At 45.6% G+C, this 16,521-nt stretch overlaps 2 long non-coding RNA genes across 2 annotated transcripts; one reads left to right on the top strand and one right to left on the bottom strand.

Annotated features, from left to right (window-relative positions):
* Positions 1-7,800: 7,800 nt before the first annotated feature.
* LOC125715265 (uncharacterized) lies at positions 7,801-11,622 on the bottom strand. The gene is made up of 3 exons (XR_007383984.1): positions 11,527-11,622; positions 11,337-11,422; positions 7,801-8,024 (listed from the first exon to the last, which is right to left on the bottom strand). It is a non-coding gene; the product is annotated as an uncharacterized LOC125715265 (long non-coding RNA).
* LOC125715264 (uncharacterized) lies at positions 9,161-15,280 on the top strand. Its single transcript, XR_007383983.1, has 4 exons — positions 9,161-9,747; positions 11,039-11,118; positions 11,361-11,441; positions 12,457-15,280. It is a non-coding gene; the product is annotated as an uncharacterized LOC125715264 (long non-coding RNA).
* The last annotated feature ends 1,241 nt before the right edge of the window (positions 15,281-16,521 follow it).

Below are 16,521 nucleotides of genomic sequence, written 5' to 3'. Positions count from 1 at the left end.
GTTTGTTTGTTTTTTTTTTAAAGAAAACACTTTCTTAAATGCAAAAATGAAATAATGTCAAATAAAATTAGTGACAAAGGGCATACATATATCTTAAACTAAGGCATAAATTAAAATTACTCTCTGTATTCCTGTACATTTATATGAGGCATAAAAAAGTTCTGACAGGATTGTATCTACTGGATGAGGTAGGACTGGTGTGTGCATGTTCATGTGTGTGTAAGTGAATGTGAGAGAGAGAGTGTGTGTGTTTGAGTGTGTTAGAGAATGAGTGTGTGTGTGTGTGTCAGCCTTTAAAGGGGCATGTGGCGGTTGCAATGAAGAAAAGTGAGCATATCAACATGCTCAGAACAGGCTTGTCCTCCGCAATGACGCAATGTTTCCTGCTACAGAAAATAGACGTTCTGATGGTATAGATGTTGCACAGAAAGCACTTTGCTATTTATATTAATATATATTATTATAATTATGTAATATTATTCATAATAATGAATCTGCAAAACAATATTACTAAAGCCTTGAAATAGATCTAGCTGAGTACACCCCATGCTCCCCTTTAGACTCACCCCTGCATGCTAGCTGCAGGTATCACTGTGACAAAGTGTGACGTACGGCTGCTGTCAGCCTGCTGCAAGTTGCCAAATTTAAATATTATGTCAAACTAAGCTAACAGTTTATCTGCATACAAGCAGCTTCTGTTTTACCTTGTATAGCTTTACTGTAACCTTGCTGCTATGTAAGACAAACGGCGGTGGATGGGAGCAGCTGAAAACATCGCTTTTCTTTACCTTCAAGCTTGTTGAACAGCTGGTTTGATTACGGACTCTCGCCAGCTCTTTACCAGTAAAGGTTTAGTAGCGATTACAAGCACTGCTGCTGTTTTCCTTCACTGCACCTGAGTTCACCGTCTCTGTAACGGAACCGTCTCTTTGCTCTTAGTGTATAGACGGGCTCCAGCTCCATGTTAAACTACGACAGCATCATTTTCACTGCTGTTATCAGTGTTTTTTGAGGAGAAATAGGGGCTGCTTGGGCTGAATTTCGTTATACTTTTTTATTCACACATATGCCCATAAATTTGTTTCTATCGCAGGTCTATTTTAGCCGCGAATGTGAGTGAAACGCTCTCGCTTACCTTGTACCGGTTCCGCTCTGTGGACTGGATGCATAGACTGCGTGCTTTCTGTGGAGATGTTGAATCATTTACGTTGTGCTATTGTGGTAAGCTAATTCGAATTTACAATGGACACACTGTACAGTATTTTCGCTTTTCTTTTGTTTGAAATGGTCCCAAACTCTAGACATTTTTCTTCTTCTCTGACTTTCCTCACTATTTTCCCTATCTTCCTCCATCGCGCCATCAAATCAAACCTGCTACACGTAATGCAGCGTAAGCACACTGTGCGACAGTAATAATCCTCCGGGTGAAACACGCTGATCACTAAGCAGTACGTAGACGTGCGGATTACACGAAGCATCGACGCAAATAATATGCATCGAGGATTTTTTGTAATCGAGTTATTCGAGTTACTCGATGAATCGTTGCAGGCCTATAAGCAACCAAACAAAATATGAGACTTCTGGTATTTTTACTTTTTTGATTGCAGTCACAGATTTTTATAAAAGTGAGGTTATCCAAATGGGGATCCTGCTCATTTTATCTGCACAGCAGTTCCACTGTCGGTCCCTCACATCATTTCCTCCTAGTTTATCTGCTCAGCAGTTCCACTGTCGGTCCCTTACATCATTTCCTCCCAGTCTATCTGTACAGCAGTGCGACTGTCGGTCCCTCACATCATTTCCCCCCAGTTTATCTGTAATGCGGTGCCACTGTGGGTTCCTCACATCATTTCCTCCCAGTTTATCTGTAATGCAGTGCCACTGTGGGTCCCTCACATCATTTCCTCCCAGTTTATCTGTAATGCAGTGCCACTGTCGGTCCCTCACATAATTTCTTCCTAGTTTATCTATAATGCAGTGCCACTGTCGGTCCCTCATATAATTTCCCCCCAGTTTATCTGGAATAGCTGTAAGTAATCATGAAAATATGACAGTACAAACCAGGAGGACCAAGCACTGATGTACTTTACCTGGTGATGTTAATGGTTTTTACCATTCCGTAGTCCTTGTTGTGAATATCATGGTCTCCCTGAAATGTTAACGCTCCCAAGACCTAAGTGAATTCAGCAATCGTGTAACTGATTTATTTTTTAAACGAATGAAAGCAATATATCTATAGTATGCTAAGCGGTTCAGAAAATTCAGCATGCCAATGGACTGCACTGCACCAACCAGAGGAGATTTTACCCAGACTGGTGTTTAATGCTAACATCAGGCCTTTCCTTTTGGTTAGAACAAGCTTCCTGTCAGTGACGGCCACTCCACTGTCCACCCCGATTGGAGATCCAGCTGCAATGGGAAAAAAAACGGGAGGAACTGAATCTGCAATGCACACGGCTGCCACTGGGGGCACAGTGGAAGGATCTGAACACAGCACCTTGTGGGCTTGTCAGAACCTAGTACTGCATGCACGAGTGATATAGAGGCAAGCATATGTAAGTGGGGAAAGGCAGCAGGTGGCAGAGAGGGAAAGGCACTGTCCAGAATCTGTCAGGTTCCCAGTTCCCAGGAGTCCCAGCAGGGAAACCTGCAAAATCTGCAAGACCTCAGTAAGAGAATAGGGTGTCTGTTCGTAAAGCCTTAGTGATATAAATAAATGATGTGACTAAATAGCACTGGGGAGTTTAAAGTAAATATCATGCTGTAAGTGTAATGTGATTCCTCCATGCTTGGATGTGTCTCTTTGGAGGGCTGTAGTGGATCAGAGACGATTCGGGGGGCAGGGGAGGTGACTGACAGGTGTAGTAATGTCTCTGACAGGCCAGCAGAACTGCAGCAGAACTGAGGATGTGGGGCAGCACCAGAGCCCCCCCCCCCCCCCCCCCCCCGCCGGCACACTTGCCACCCCTAGCAGGCCATGTGCACCCTCTTCCAGCTGCAAAAAGACCCTCTGCCCCCTTAACGACCTGCGGTTAATTGCTGTTACATCAGCCTCCTCGAAGCGTGGCTTTCGAATCTATTTGTGTGTGGCTGGCATTGTAGTCCTAAGCAGCCGGAGATGGGGGGGGGGGGGAGGGGGGAATCGCACAGCCACCGTATGGCGCCGAGTATGATGGGACATGAGAGGGGCGCTGCAGATGTTTGGGACCAGTTCTCAGCACTCAGAATGAGCCGCAGAAAGAAAATAATGTATAAATCACTGCAAGTAGCTATCTGTCAGAATCCCTGGTCCTTTTTCACTATTGAGGAACCTCTACCAGGTGCACTCTTATGATTTTTTAATGTGAGGGAATATAAGAAGGCTTATAATTCATGCAGAGTGGCCAACCTTATCATTAACCAATTATATGCTTTGAATGGGTGAGTGACAGGGGCAGGGAACTCTGGTGGCCAATCAGGGCCCTTGTGGCCCCGCCCCAGTATGCACCCACAATCTCTACGTTCTCCAGGTTTAACAAAGCAAAATTACAGACGCTGAGGCAGTTTGAGAGAGTGACATTGCCTCAGCAGACAAAGCCATTTCATTATTGATAGCTGTGATTTCGCTGGAGAGATTACACATTAATGCGCTGTTACAGACTGCTTTGAGTCAAGCTGCACACACATGCAAGCGTGTCGTGCACAATCAGACAGACATATACATGCATGCACACACATCTGTTTCATTTCTTACATCATGAAAAGTGCCGTGGCATTCAGAATAGCTTTTACCACTCAATGGAGGAAAAAATGGGAATATTTTTCAAGCAGTCAGTTTAATATAGCTGGTTGTCTGAGTTTTCTGAGGTTAGAACCAATTTCTGATATGTTGCTGATGTGACCAATGGATCCTCTTTAATCTGTTTTTTAAAACTGTACGGCTGCCTCTCTATGAGACAGTGGCTGAAACTTATTGGCTTGTTATGGTTTGAAAATTAGACAATTCGCTTTACCCTTGATGCAATATTTTGTGTAATTGCTTCAATTTGTTTACGTCGGTTGTGGAGACTGTAATTAGGAACCTTCGGACATATTTAATCTGAAACCATGTTTTATCTATTGCTAAGAGGATTCTATATTTAAATTTTGTCTGATTTCACTTCGCCTCATTAATTAGCTTTATATTTTGCAGCAATTTGATGTTTTCAGTCCAGCGTTTGAACATTCAGCGTGATTGTTTCTTTGAGGTAGTTTATTTGTTCTGGAAATTTAATTAGTTTGGTGGGCACTCAGTGCAAAATCACGGATAGACAGAATGTGCACAAAATGCACAATTCGGAAGCATGTTACCGAGCCGCGGACATTCAGACGTGCTGGTGTCGCCGATCTTCCGTAGCATCCATTGTCCTTTAATGACCACTTACACAAGCAGAATGAGTTTATGGGCTCTTGACTGAGACCTTAAAGGGATTCACGTGAAGGACAGTCACACGGAGGACAATTTAGATCAACCCTGTCACATGAAGTCTGTCTTTGTATTAGGAAGAGGCAGTGCTGGGCGGGGTTCCGCTAATCCGTTATTCACTAATTAGTAAGGCTAACTTTTCGCTCAGCTGTGCCCACTACTGGGAGGCAGGCCACCAGAATGCAGAGGAGTGTCAGTTTGCCACATGTGTTCTGAGGGAGACAGTGAAATTCTTGTGCCACAGTTGCAGGGAGGGGACAGGTGCATGGGGACACAGGACAAAGGACAGTGCAAACAGGACAAACAGCAGTGCAGTAACTAACGCTGTAACGGCGCCAGGTTCACGCTCCCAGCGGCATCCCTCCTGCGGACTCATGTTCAGGGGCGCGTTAACAGATCCGCGTGTCTGCTAAGCTCATCCAGAAAGCAAACCAAACTTATTCCGCTTTAACGGGACCTTCTTTAGGACACACCAAACACTGGTGGAAGGGGATTATTTGCAGCTTGCCGTTCGTATTTGCGGTTTAAGTTCTCGTCGCGCACTTCAAAGAGAAGGCCGCGTCCAGAGCTGTGAGTCTGTCCCGCGCTTCAGCGTGGTTTTTTTTCCTCTGGTCCTCAACGTGCTCAGATTGTTATTTTCCCTCGGCGATGTGAAGCATTTCCATTTAAATTTCACAGCCCCAGGAGTGGAGATGACGGCTGTTTGTGCCGCTTTGTCGGGCGGGGCTCCTGCTCGGCCGAGATAAGCCGCACGTCGGGGGCAGATGGGGATCTGTCGCTGAGACAGGCAGTGGGGGGGCGGGGGCACCAAACAGCCCCTCCCTAAACCTGGGTAAGGGAACGTGTCTATTTCCTGGCCCGGGGGGATGATAAGCAGCCTCCCAGACACCGAGCTCGTGTGCAGCCGGGGACACGCCATAGCACTGGGAGGGGGGCTGGGCTTAATCCCAGTTGACGGGCCATGGCCAGGCCGCAGCCGCTCTCCCCCTACCCACAGCCGCCTGAGTGGGCTTCCTAATTACCCCCGGAATAAAACAGGAAAGCGAGCCCAGACACGTTAGCCGGCTGGGCCGATCTGGCCATCGCGGCGGAGCCGGTGTTTTCTTCGCGGTGCGGCTCTGGCAGTTGCCGTCCGGCGTTCAGCTTTCAGCATCTCGGGCTCCCAGCAGTTGAGGACGCTCCGTTGGCACGCGGTCATAACGCTGCCGGGGGTGTTACAGGCTCTGCTGTGTGTCACTCCCACCACGCAGAAGACACGACGCACAGAGCAGAGGATTCTATCAGCAGTCTGTCCCTGAAACTGTCCTTTTTCATGCTGGTGGAGTAAAACCATGAGTATACTCACTGAAGCCTGTGCTGCAAAACCATAGGGGGACTTACTGCAGTATCTCATGTAGTAGAGTTTAATGACTGTAAACAACTGGTTAAAGATTGACAAAAATATGTACTAACTAGTATTACATAACACTGAGAAAACAAGTATTGCGATATATAGAGATTCTGCTCCCCTCTATAAATTTATGTTAATTTATAGATAGCAGTAAAACCCCACAACCCTGACCAAGATTTTGAAGATGGATGGATGGATGGATCCCTATCAAACATGTGTGTTCCCAGTCACCACACAGCCAGAACAGCTACTGCCTGCTGTCATGCTGCCGTTAGTGTGTCTATGAGTCACGCTGCAGTGCCATTGGCGGAGAGCCTTCCTTCCACATGCAGTCATTTATCCTCGACCCGCTGCTCTGTTCCTCCCTCTCTCTCGGCTCTCCACTCTGAGAGCAGACGCTGTTGACAAATCTTGGTAATCTACCTAATTTGTTGCAGTGCCAGTCCCATAGGGCAGATGATAAAATACTACCCAGGGTGCAGTGCGGCATCTCTTTCCCTGACGCAGTCTTGCACCAGTCTCCCTCTGCATTCATTTCTTGTAGAAATTGCTAGAATCGATTCCGGTTGGCTCACACTAGAGTCCAGACTGTTCTTTATTCTGTGGTAGTAGTAGACATTCAAGGCTGGTTATTAATAGCAGATAGTGGGGGCTTCCTTCTTGACAGGAATCATTTCCATGGTTAAATCTGTAATGAGAATGGCAGACCTTGGACGTCGACTGAGCACCTTTTGTCCTGTGAATACTAATCTGCAAAGTAATTTGTACACAGAGAAGTCATCTGAACTGTTCTGGTTATTTCCAGACACCAAGTCCTGTCTGAAGCTTTCTGCAGGTGATATAGATGCCCTGAAATGGACGTGCAGCCCAGTATGTGTCCATGCTGGTGCAGTACTGGTTGTACTGGTAGTGAAAATGAACTGAATGCTACATCTTTGCAATTTAACTGGTCTCGTACAGTCTTTGAATGAAAATCATCAATGTGACCACTTCACTCTGCCTGCATGACCCAAAATTGCTTTCTGTTTGTTTAGAGATGTCCTGATATCTCTGCTGGACATTAGACCATGCGAGTGGGGGGGGGGGGGGGGGGGGGGGGCATGTGGGCTTTGTTTACTAACAGAGTGCTTGTGGTGTTTGCACTCAATGTTCGGTGCTGTGCCAGAATGTCTGGCAGGACAGCAAGTCGATCGAAGATGTGAGAGACAGTGACTAGCTGGTGATCCAGACCTGCTACTCAACTTTGGGATGGGAAAACAGCACCGTGTCATCAAACAGGAAATTCTGGGGTGAGCAGAGTCACAAAGTCTGCACACTCATGCACACTCATGTATTTACATGTTTTATTACCTTGCAAATAGTCTGTAGGGTTTGCAAACTGACCCAACGCTTTTGACGTAGTTCAGTTTGCACCCTAACCCTAACACCACATGCAATGTGTCTCTGCTGATGGTCTGCTGAACAGGAAATGTTGAGCTGTCGATGGCGTTTCCTCTATCGTGATGCTCTTGGTGTATACACAGCTCCCGTTACACAGTCCTATTCTCAGGACCAGCACAGAGTGCCCCCCCCCCCCCCGCTACACTAGGGGTGACATGGTTTGCAAAGGTCAGAACAAGGTTAATTAACTGATATCCAGCATGCAAAAATCTGACAGTCAAATCAGAGGTAATTTCACACTTATCCTGTTATTAATCAGATGGGTGTGATTGTCCTGCAGCACTAACATTGTGTAGAAGGTCCAGCTGATGCCTCCCGTTCCCGTGTGACGCGTGTGGCCTCTCTGCAGAATGCCTGCCATCTCTGTGTCTCTGTGCGTCTGCTGTGTCCGTTCTCTCTTTGAGCCAGATCTGAGCACTCAGCACTACCATTGATGCGCTTAGTCTTACATACCCAAGTGTCTCGGTGCTGTGCATGCAGCTGTGCATGCAGCTGTGCATGCAGCTGTGCATGCAGCTGTACATGCAGTTACTCTGCTCTTACCAATCCCATGTATCCGGGTAGGGCGTCCCAGCTACTTGTCTCCTCCAGTTGTAGTAACGGCGAGAGATGCTGTCATTCCCGTACCGGGTCCCTCATTAGGAATTCTGTCGTGCTGTTCAGTCCGTGTCGTGCCTCAGTTCCATCCTGGCCGTCATGGCAGGAGCTCTGACGTTTTGCTTGTACTTGCAGAGAGAGGAGGACAGTGTGCTGTGGGAGAGGAGGAGAGCTGGCAGAATCGCTCAGCTGGCCAATCACATGATCTCTTTTCCCCTTCCAGCTCTCTTGTTACTTCAGCATCACTCGGCCTATCATCTTAAATCCTTTCTACTCTTAGTCCCACATATGCTATGGACATGGCGGGCTCTGCCTTTTCATAGGCCCCCCTAGCAAGAAAACCAATGATCATTTCACTTCCTCCCCCACACAGATAATCCGGGGCCCCATGTAATCGTCTGTAGTGCATATAATTGTCTGTGTGTGTACATATATATATATAATTGTCTGTGTGTGTACATATATATATATAAAATATGCACTCTTAAGGACTCTACACATTCAAGTCAGAATTTTAATGTCGAATGAGCTTCACTGCATTAATCCTATAATTTAATCGCATCATCATTTAGTGGGTAGGCAGTCAGTGATCCATCTCCCCATAGACTATAATCTGGAGCCTTTAAGCGTGTGGGACGTGTCACGTTGATGCCCGTGATTCATCTTCGGAGACGTTCACCAGCACGACTCTGTGATGGGTGCACCGTCTAGGGAGTCTGTGCCAAGTGCCGAGGTGCGGGTCGCCGACAGGAGGCGGCCGACTGACGCTTCCAGGTTTGCCACCTGAGGAGGCGCATGATGAGAGCAGAGAAGCAGCATGGAGCATTAAGCTGCCCCCCCCTGACCCCCCTAACCCTAACCCTAACCCCCCCCGAGGTTCACTGACAAACTGCAAGGCGTGCCACCACCAACAATGGCTTCCTTATGAATCGCGGGGTCTATTGCACTTGGATATGTTACCTCAGACTACGCCAAAGTCCAAACAATGCTGCTCTAATGGGATTCCATTACTTGTGTACCGACCTGCTTTTGTTACAAGATGCAGTTCAACTGCAGTAATTTAATAGACTGTTCTAGAATGTGGGTGGGAGCCCCGGTGTCTTCTGTCAGCTCAGAAAGGTTAATTAAGTCATTAAGGCAGAAATCAGTTGCTGTAAAATAAGTCACATCAGCCGGTAGGTTAATGGGGAGCAGTTCAGCAGCAGCCTTTGTTGGGATTTATATATCGGCATCAGTGCTTGAAAAAATGTCAAATTCATCTCACGCCGTGATGTGTAACCGTCACCAGACCAGGCACTCTGCGGCAATGTAACCAGTTAATGGACTAACTATTTCCTGCTTAGATTTTGCGTTCATAGGGGTAGGTGTTCGCTACAATATTCTGTTTCCAGGAAATGCTATTTGTGTGTCTATGCGCTACATTCTCACTGCTGCATGCACCAGAATTTCCCCCAGGGAAGAATAATGCCGAACATCATAAAGTCATTGTCAGGAACAACCTCATTTAGCATGTTTAATTTGCACACAATTACTATCAAATACATGATGAATACATGATGTGGGTGTGTGTGCATATATATGTATGTGTATTATGGCTATTTACAGTCACTCACTTTTTCATTTCTGGCGTGGTATGACTGATACTAGTGCGACAGTAATTAATTGTCCGGAGTTAGAAAGTCAATGTCTGTCTTTAGTTATCTGCAGGATGTGCACATCTCATTCATCACATTGGGTAACAAACCATCTGAATATCCAGGGCAGTTAGAGTCGTGACGCCCTAATTCACCTCAGCTTGCTTACAGGGTGCTGCAGCCTTCAGCGATGAGCCTTAGAGAACGTCGATGGAAGACGAGATGCTTCTTTGTCGACACCGGTCAGTGACAGCATCCCTAAACCCTCGCACACTATTCCTGGCACTATAATCACATACTTCTCATGTGTTTTGAGGTTTGTTTTAGCTAATGGCCCTGCCTTAAAGGCAATAGCTATCGCTTCTCTCCTTCCATTGCTAATGGATAAAAGTCACTTGTGCAAAAAAAAATAAAGTTGCAGCAGCTTAAGAGGGGAGAAGCACATTAGGAGCCGCTTGGTTTGAAGTTACTAATGAGGACCTTCTCAAGCGAGACCCGCACTTATGAAAGGGACCTCGATATTTGTTTGGATGATCGTGTTTTATCATTGTCTACTCCCCATTAACCCTGTTTACCTACAGCGCCTCGCACAATGGAGCCACACCTGCTACACAGCATGTCCATTCCCCTTACTGCTATAGCGTTGGTGAGGCACTCCATCCATGGTAACTCCATGGCACTCCATCCATGGTAACATGGTAATGTCATGTCACGCGCTGCATAATCAGTCCACGTTGCTTTTCATTTGTTGGCCATAGGTTGTCCATCTTGAAAAGACTGATTGGAACTGCGTTTGTTTCTGCGATGTGATCCTCAGTTTTATTTGCCGATTGTACATATCGGCCAGCCCTAGTATTAGGTGGTTCGTAACCATTCCCAAGGGCCCTGTAAGATCGGAGAATGCTGGCTAACCCCCGGCCTGCCCCCCCAGCTGTCACATGCTTCACACTGTCACCCCAGGTGCAGATATGTTTATTCATTCCCAATCAAAGCTGTATTTCCTGCATAGGCGTCCTCTTCCCTCTGACAGCAGATACAGACCCTCCTGTGTTTATTAAACCATTTCCTGTGGCAGCCGAGAACAACAGGAAGCGCAGTCATTAAGGCTGGGAAAAGGTTTGCAGACTGACAGCCGCCCCCCCCCCCCCCCCGCCCCCCACAGGCTGAGCATTTGCAAGCCAGAGAGCATTGTGGGCATACATTTTCATGTGAGTGCAGGGGCCATCCTGGGATTTGACCCTATAGGGCGGCTCAGCCCCCTGAAACAATACGGGACACACCCCCCCTCCCCCCCATAATTAGATTTGCCAAGGGGGGAGGAATCCCCACATTACAGTTAGGCAGTATTACATATATACGAAAATCCAGGATAAATTGCTAAATGGTTTTAGAAAAACTATTTTTCAGGGCAGCAGGGATAAAAAGTGTGGGGGGGTAAAGCCCCTCTAAATAGGGCCTTGGACCACCTATGTTTCATTTTACGTTTACATTTGGATTTCTGTCACTAGTGAATCTTGTTTTTCACCATAACAGGATAATTCCACCTACCAAGATGAGCCTGCTTTTACCCTGGTACACGGCCAATACCTGCCAGAGAATCTCCTAGCGAAACTGTGAGATATATCTTCACTGGAAAATAATTTGTGTGTAATCATTACATTGTAATGGTAAACTGATAATCCCAACCGATAAATGATATTCCCAAGGAGGTGTAAATACTGGCATGACCAAGTCAGCATTAGACAGTGCTGGTTAGCATTCAGTGGGAGAAATTCCCAGGCCTGAAACATTATCTAACAAAAATCCCAGTAGGACTGTTGGAGAACCTCACCTTTTGTGCTTTATATGCATTCAGCAAGGAATCCTGAGGGTTCGTCTTGGGAGGTGGGAGGATCAGAGAGAAGGTCCTGGAGGAATCTGTGCAAGACAAACAGGGGTGAGTGAGCATCATCTCCACCCAGGGTCGTAGGTGGGTGGCACATCACACATTAGAATGAACTCAGAAGGCCTGGAAAGTTCACCTGTGGATCACAGCGCCCCCCAATGGCTGTCTATATCCAATTACACCATGGCTGACATTCAATGATGATACATGAGGAGATGCAGGATTTACCCTTAACAAACCACTCCTCACTGCTTGTAAGTCATCCGTATTTAGGGTATTAATTGCTAAGAGGAGGACAACAGGCCCTAACCCTAAAGGAAAGGTGTTTGTACAGCTCCACGCCTCACATCTCCAACCAAATATCCATGTGTCAGTCTTTACTGAAGGTTAAGGCTGCGCTGTAAACACTGAATGGTAATCAACAGCTGCGAGGCCTCAGCACCCTTCAGCAAAGTCCTTCACCTGTGTTCAGGCGTGGTGAGTGTGGCGTGACATGACAATGAGTGTGCGGGGGTGGTGGAGGCATGTCAGGGTATGCATTTGTGCGGTGGAGCACGTGTGTGTGTGTGCTTACGTGCAGTGTGTACCTCTGTAAGTGTGACGCATTAGCACGCCCAGGGCAGAAAACAGACACACCCTTACAGCTGGCTCTCAGTCACGGCAGGCCGTGTCGCATAACATGCAGAATCTGCAGCAGCTGTGTGATCTCCAGGCCTCCTGCAGCATGGGACAGACTCACTCGCAGCCCACCTGTCAGGTCTAATTCTGGTGACAGATCCCAGAGCACGATTGTGCATCCCTGACTGGTTAAGCTATTGCAAGTGAGCGAGTCCTGAGGCCAATCACTGTGTCACCAATCTCTGTGATGCTGTTTTGTAAAGGATTATCCCAACAAAGCGAAATAAGCGGCGTGACAAACAGGTCATCACATGGTCATCACGATGCCGTGCGCTGGCAGTGAACTTCCCCGTTTCTCCATAATGCTTGTGCAACCTGCATTTTTCTATCGGGTGCAGATCAATGAAATAAATTGCACAGAAATGCTTGCTTTGTTATATCTACACAGCTCCTGTTGAAATGCTTGAGATGGGTGGGTCAAAGTGACGTCACCTGAGGAACGCAGGCCCTCCGGCACTGTAAGCAGTCCTACACTGGGCCCCCACGGGCTATGATATCTTCATTCAAAGCATCCTCTCATGGTCAGCACGGTGGTATAGCTCTCAGTTCTATAGGCGCACACCTCAGGAGTTGGGGCTGTGAGTTTGAATGCTTTCCCAATTTATTTATTTATTTTTTTGGGGGGAGGGGGGTGATTCTTCTTAGTATTCTGGTTTCCTTCTTTGGTCCAAAAACACGCAGGCAGATGAACTAATGACTGAATCCCCCATCATGTGTGACCGTGTGCCCCAGTTATCTTATCATGCAGTTCCTGGGATAGACTCCAGAATACCACGGCTTGACTGACGTCTGAAACAGCAGGTGAGATACCTTCTGAGATCATTATTTCAGAACGATATACAGTGATGCGCAAAATCAGTAAAGTTGCAGTCCAGCACTCTATGTTTTTCTGAACACTTTATGCTTTTTGAGTACATGTAGAAACCATGTGATCTCTGGCCACTTAGTTTTGGCTCTGAGGAACCTGCCTTTACTCTACCCTGAACAGATGGAGTTTCTTCATAGCCTTAGTTGTTTTGATTTCTCAATGGCCAGTGCAATAACACTGTCATTCTGTTTACGAAAGAAAAAAATGAGCAGGTGACCTGTTCCAGGCAATCCATTTAGCCACACCCCCATGCCTCTTTGTTGGCTCTCATTGGTCCAGTTGTGACCAATCACAAATAAGATAATTAAAATAAGAGACTTAAGGATAAAAAAAAAAGGTGCTAATCAATGGTGCTTAAAAACAGAAGAGTTTAAAAGTTTGTTTCATTACACAGTGTTATAGTAACATTGACAAATAAAACTTTTAAACAGAACTAATGACTTCCTACACTGGTGTGTGACACTTCACAAGGTAGGAAATTACCTCAACAGACAAGCCTGAATGGACTCATATGCAAGTATAACTAGAAGTCTTGTATGCCCAATTTGTGCGAAAGCAAAATACTTTAATGCTAATTGGATTTGCTTCTTAAACTTGGACAGGGCAACAACTATGGATTTATGCTAGCGAGTGTTTTCCACGGTGGAAGCACCATATATAGGAGCTAAACTGGCCAGCAGGATTACACTGACTGACAACGACACCACAGAAGCAGCGCAGAAGGGATTTGCTATAAACACAATATTTGTATTGTTCCCCAGCAACACTTGGGAGTTTTTTGAGAACCGATTGCCGGTGAAAGGCAGTGACCTGAGCAGAGAGGGTGTGTCTGACAGGCAGCCACAGGAGCTGAGACTGTAACAGGGGGCTAGACCTGAGCTATGCCTGGCTTTGACGTGAACCTTGCACTTTGTCACGAAATGCTGCTGCGTGTGCTGTCGTCCCAGTCACCTGCGAGGGCTGGAATTCATTTCCCAGAAACGGGATGAAGTTCCTGGGTGTTAAAACATGTTCTTTCCTTGTCTGAAACTTCCCTACAAACCCCTCCCAAGAATGTTTAAATTCTATGTTGCTTTGGTAATAGCATTTGGACAGGAGGTCTACGGCTGCTGCTGCGGCTAACAGTTATGTTAATGAGGCTAAAGCTATTTAAAGCTAATTACTATTGGCAGAACCCAAATTAACTGATCCTCACTACTTTGGTACTCTGGCTATTCTGATCTCCCATAGTAATGTGGCAGCCCCTTTGTAGATGTGACTCATCCCCCCCCTTCTTCTTTCCCATTGGTATACTCCAGGGCCTCCCATTGTCCAAAGTGGTACAGACCCACTCAATGTAAAAATATATATGCTAACAGCTTGGCTTCAAACATTAATGAGGTTCATTAACCTCAATAACGGGACCCTGACATGCTCTGGGTGTGGAGTGAATAAGTTTAATCTTTAAAATCCATCCTCGTTTATTAGTTTTTTCACAAGTACACGCAGAAATTCACCAACGCCTATAATGGAATGAAATTTCTGCTTGTATTTTCTAAATGAGAAATTCATCGTTAGGGCAGTGAACCGGCACCCAGGGGCCCAGGGTCCTGTGCCCCCCCCAGGCTCGTTTGGGGAGGCAGCGTAAATGGGAGGCAGGAAGTGGAGATTCTATTAAGAACATTTATTAGCCTTTGTCAAATTAGGACACACATAGTCACCGTTTTTGGAAATACATTCTGAAGGCGACTTGCATTTTCTCTGACACGAGGTGCCGTTCCTATATCCTATAATTTCTATAATTTTTATAAGTTCGTTCCTCTATGGATGGACCATGCGGCCATCAGGCTACACAACAACACATCATTAATTTAACTGATAGACATTACAGTTCCTAGCCATACATATAACTATAACGACTTCTCTCTATACACCTTTACACAGCTAGACATCAAGAGTTCAGTGGTACAAAAGTCAGACACCCACTTAACAGTTAACTCTGCAATCTTTTGATCGTGTCACAGTTTGCTGGAATCCTGAAAGTGTGTCTCTGTGCGGGAGCTTTGGGAACATGACTGATACAGGGCAAAATTAGCATGAAATGCATGTGGGCTGAAATATGGGCATTAAAGAGGTTTTAAATATAAGATCCAAGCTGGCAAGCTTTTTATTTTGGCACATGTGATGGGAGTGAAGTCCTGACAGCAGGCCAGAGCAAGTCCTGCAAGTAGCATGGAAACCGCAGCGGTGATGTCATGGGGGCGGAGCTCATGATTCAGATTCCGATTCCGAAAAACTTTATTGATCCCTGAGGAAATTATGTGGTTACTGTTCCCGATAGTTAAATAACAAATAATACAAATATTACAACACCAAAATTACAAATGGCTCTAATACAAGGAACTCAATATACAAACAATATATTATATAAATATGTTATATATATATATTATATATTATGCATATTATATTTTATGTACATATATAAGCAATATACAAGCAATATCTTAATAAATTAGAAATATTACACATATTACAATACCAAAACAAACAATATATATATTATATATATTATGTTTATATATAATATATATTGCATAAGCAATATACAAACACTATCTTAATATAGTACAGAAAATTAACTATACATGGGGTTGAATTGAGGTGCATGAAGAGAGAAGAAAATAATGAGAACAAACATGCTTATTCCCTGTCCCATAGCTCCTAGGATAGGATGCAGGCAACCCTGAATGGAACAAGCGGGTACAGACGATGGACGGATGGATGGATGGACGGATGGATGGATGGACGGATGGATGGATGGATGAAAATGTCTTCAAAATATTGTAAGGTATCTAGAGTGTAGTAAATAATGAATGATTCACATCAGCGGTGCTTGTTGTGATTCTGCGTGCATGTGTAGCAGGTTTACAGTCATCGCGTCATCGTGTGTCTCCCAACGATGAATGCCTGTGTTATTTTCCTAGGAATTGTGTGCTTCCCCCTCCCGCCCCTTGGCATTCTTAGCCAGACAGATGTATTCCGGGGCCAATAGGAAAAGACAGATAATCTTGGATATTCTCTCTCAATACATCAGCCATTTTCCTGCCATTTTCTGCTGGCTTCTGAGAGGAAATCAGACTGACAAAAATGATTTTTACAGTAAAGGCAAAACAATAATTTATGATGTTCCTGCTATTGCCTCAAAAAGGTGACAGTTTGTCTTTCAGGAGCTGCTGCTGTCCCATTTAAAACAGTAGCTCAGTGCCCATGTGTGTAAGGGGCTGAAAGGCGAGCTTGTTTGATTGGAGAAGCAGCATCCTGTCACATGATTCGCTACAAAATTACCCAGAAACCACCCTGGTACGACCCCAGCTGCTGAGGGTCCCCCTCTCTTCATACTGACACGCTCGTGTTTTGTTTATTTTTAGCATAATTTGTATTTCTGTTACTATTCACGTTTCATTCTTGTGTTTTACTTTTTTGTTGTATTGCATCCTGTACTCCGATTCGCTCTAAAGGTGTATTTTGAGTCCTGATTCTCTGCAGGACAGTTAAGTGCCTTCATCTGCAAACGGGGATCAAACAGCAGCCATTTCCCCCTTA

This window comes from Brienomyrus brachyistius, chromosome 19, assembly GCF_023856365.1.
Source record: "Brienomyrus brachyistius isolate T26 chromosome 19, BBRACH_0.4, whole genome shotgun sequence".
In the NCBI taxonomy this organism is placed as follows: Eukaryota; Metazoa; Chordata; class Actinopteri; order Osteoglossiformes; family Mormyridae; genus Brienomyrus; species Brienomyrus brachyistius.
This window is presented reverse-complemented; position numbering and strand designations above follow the sequence as displayed.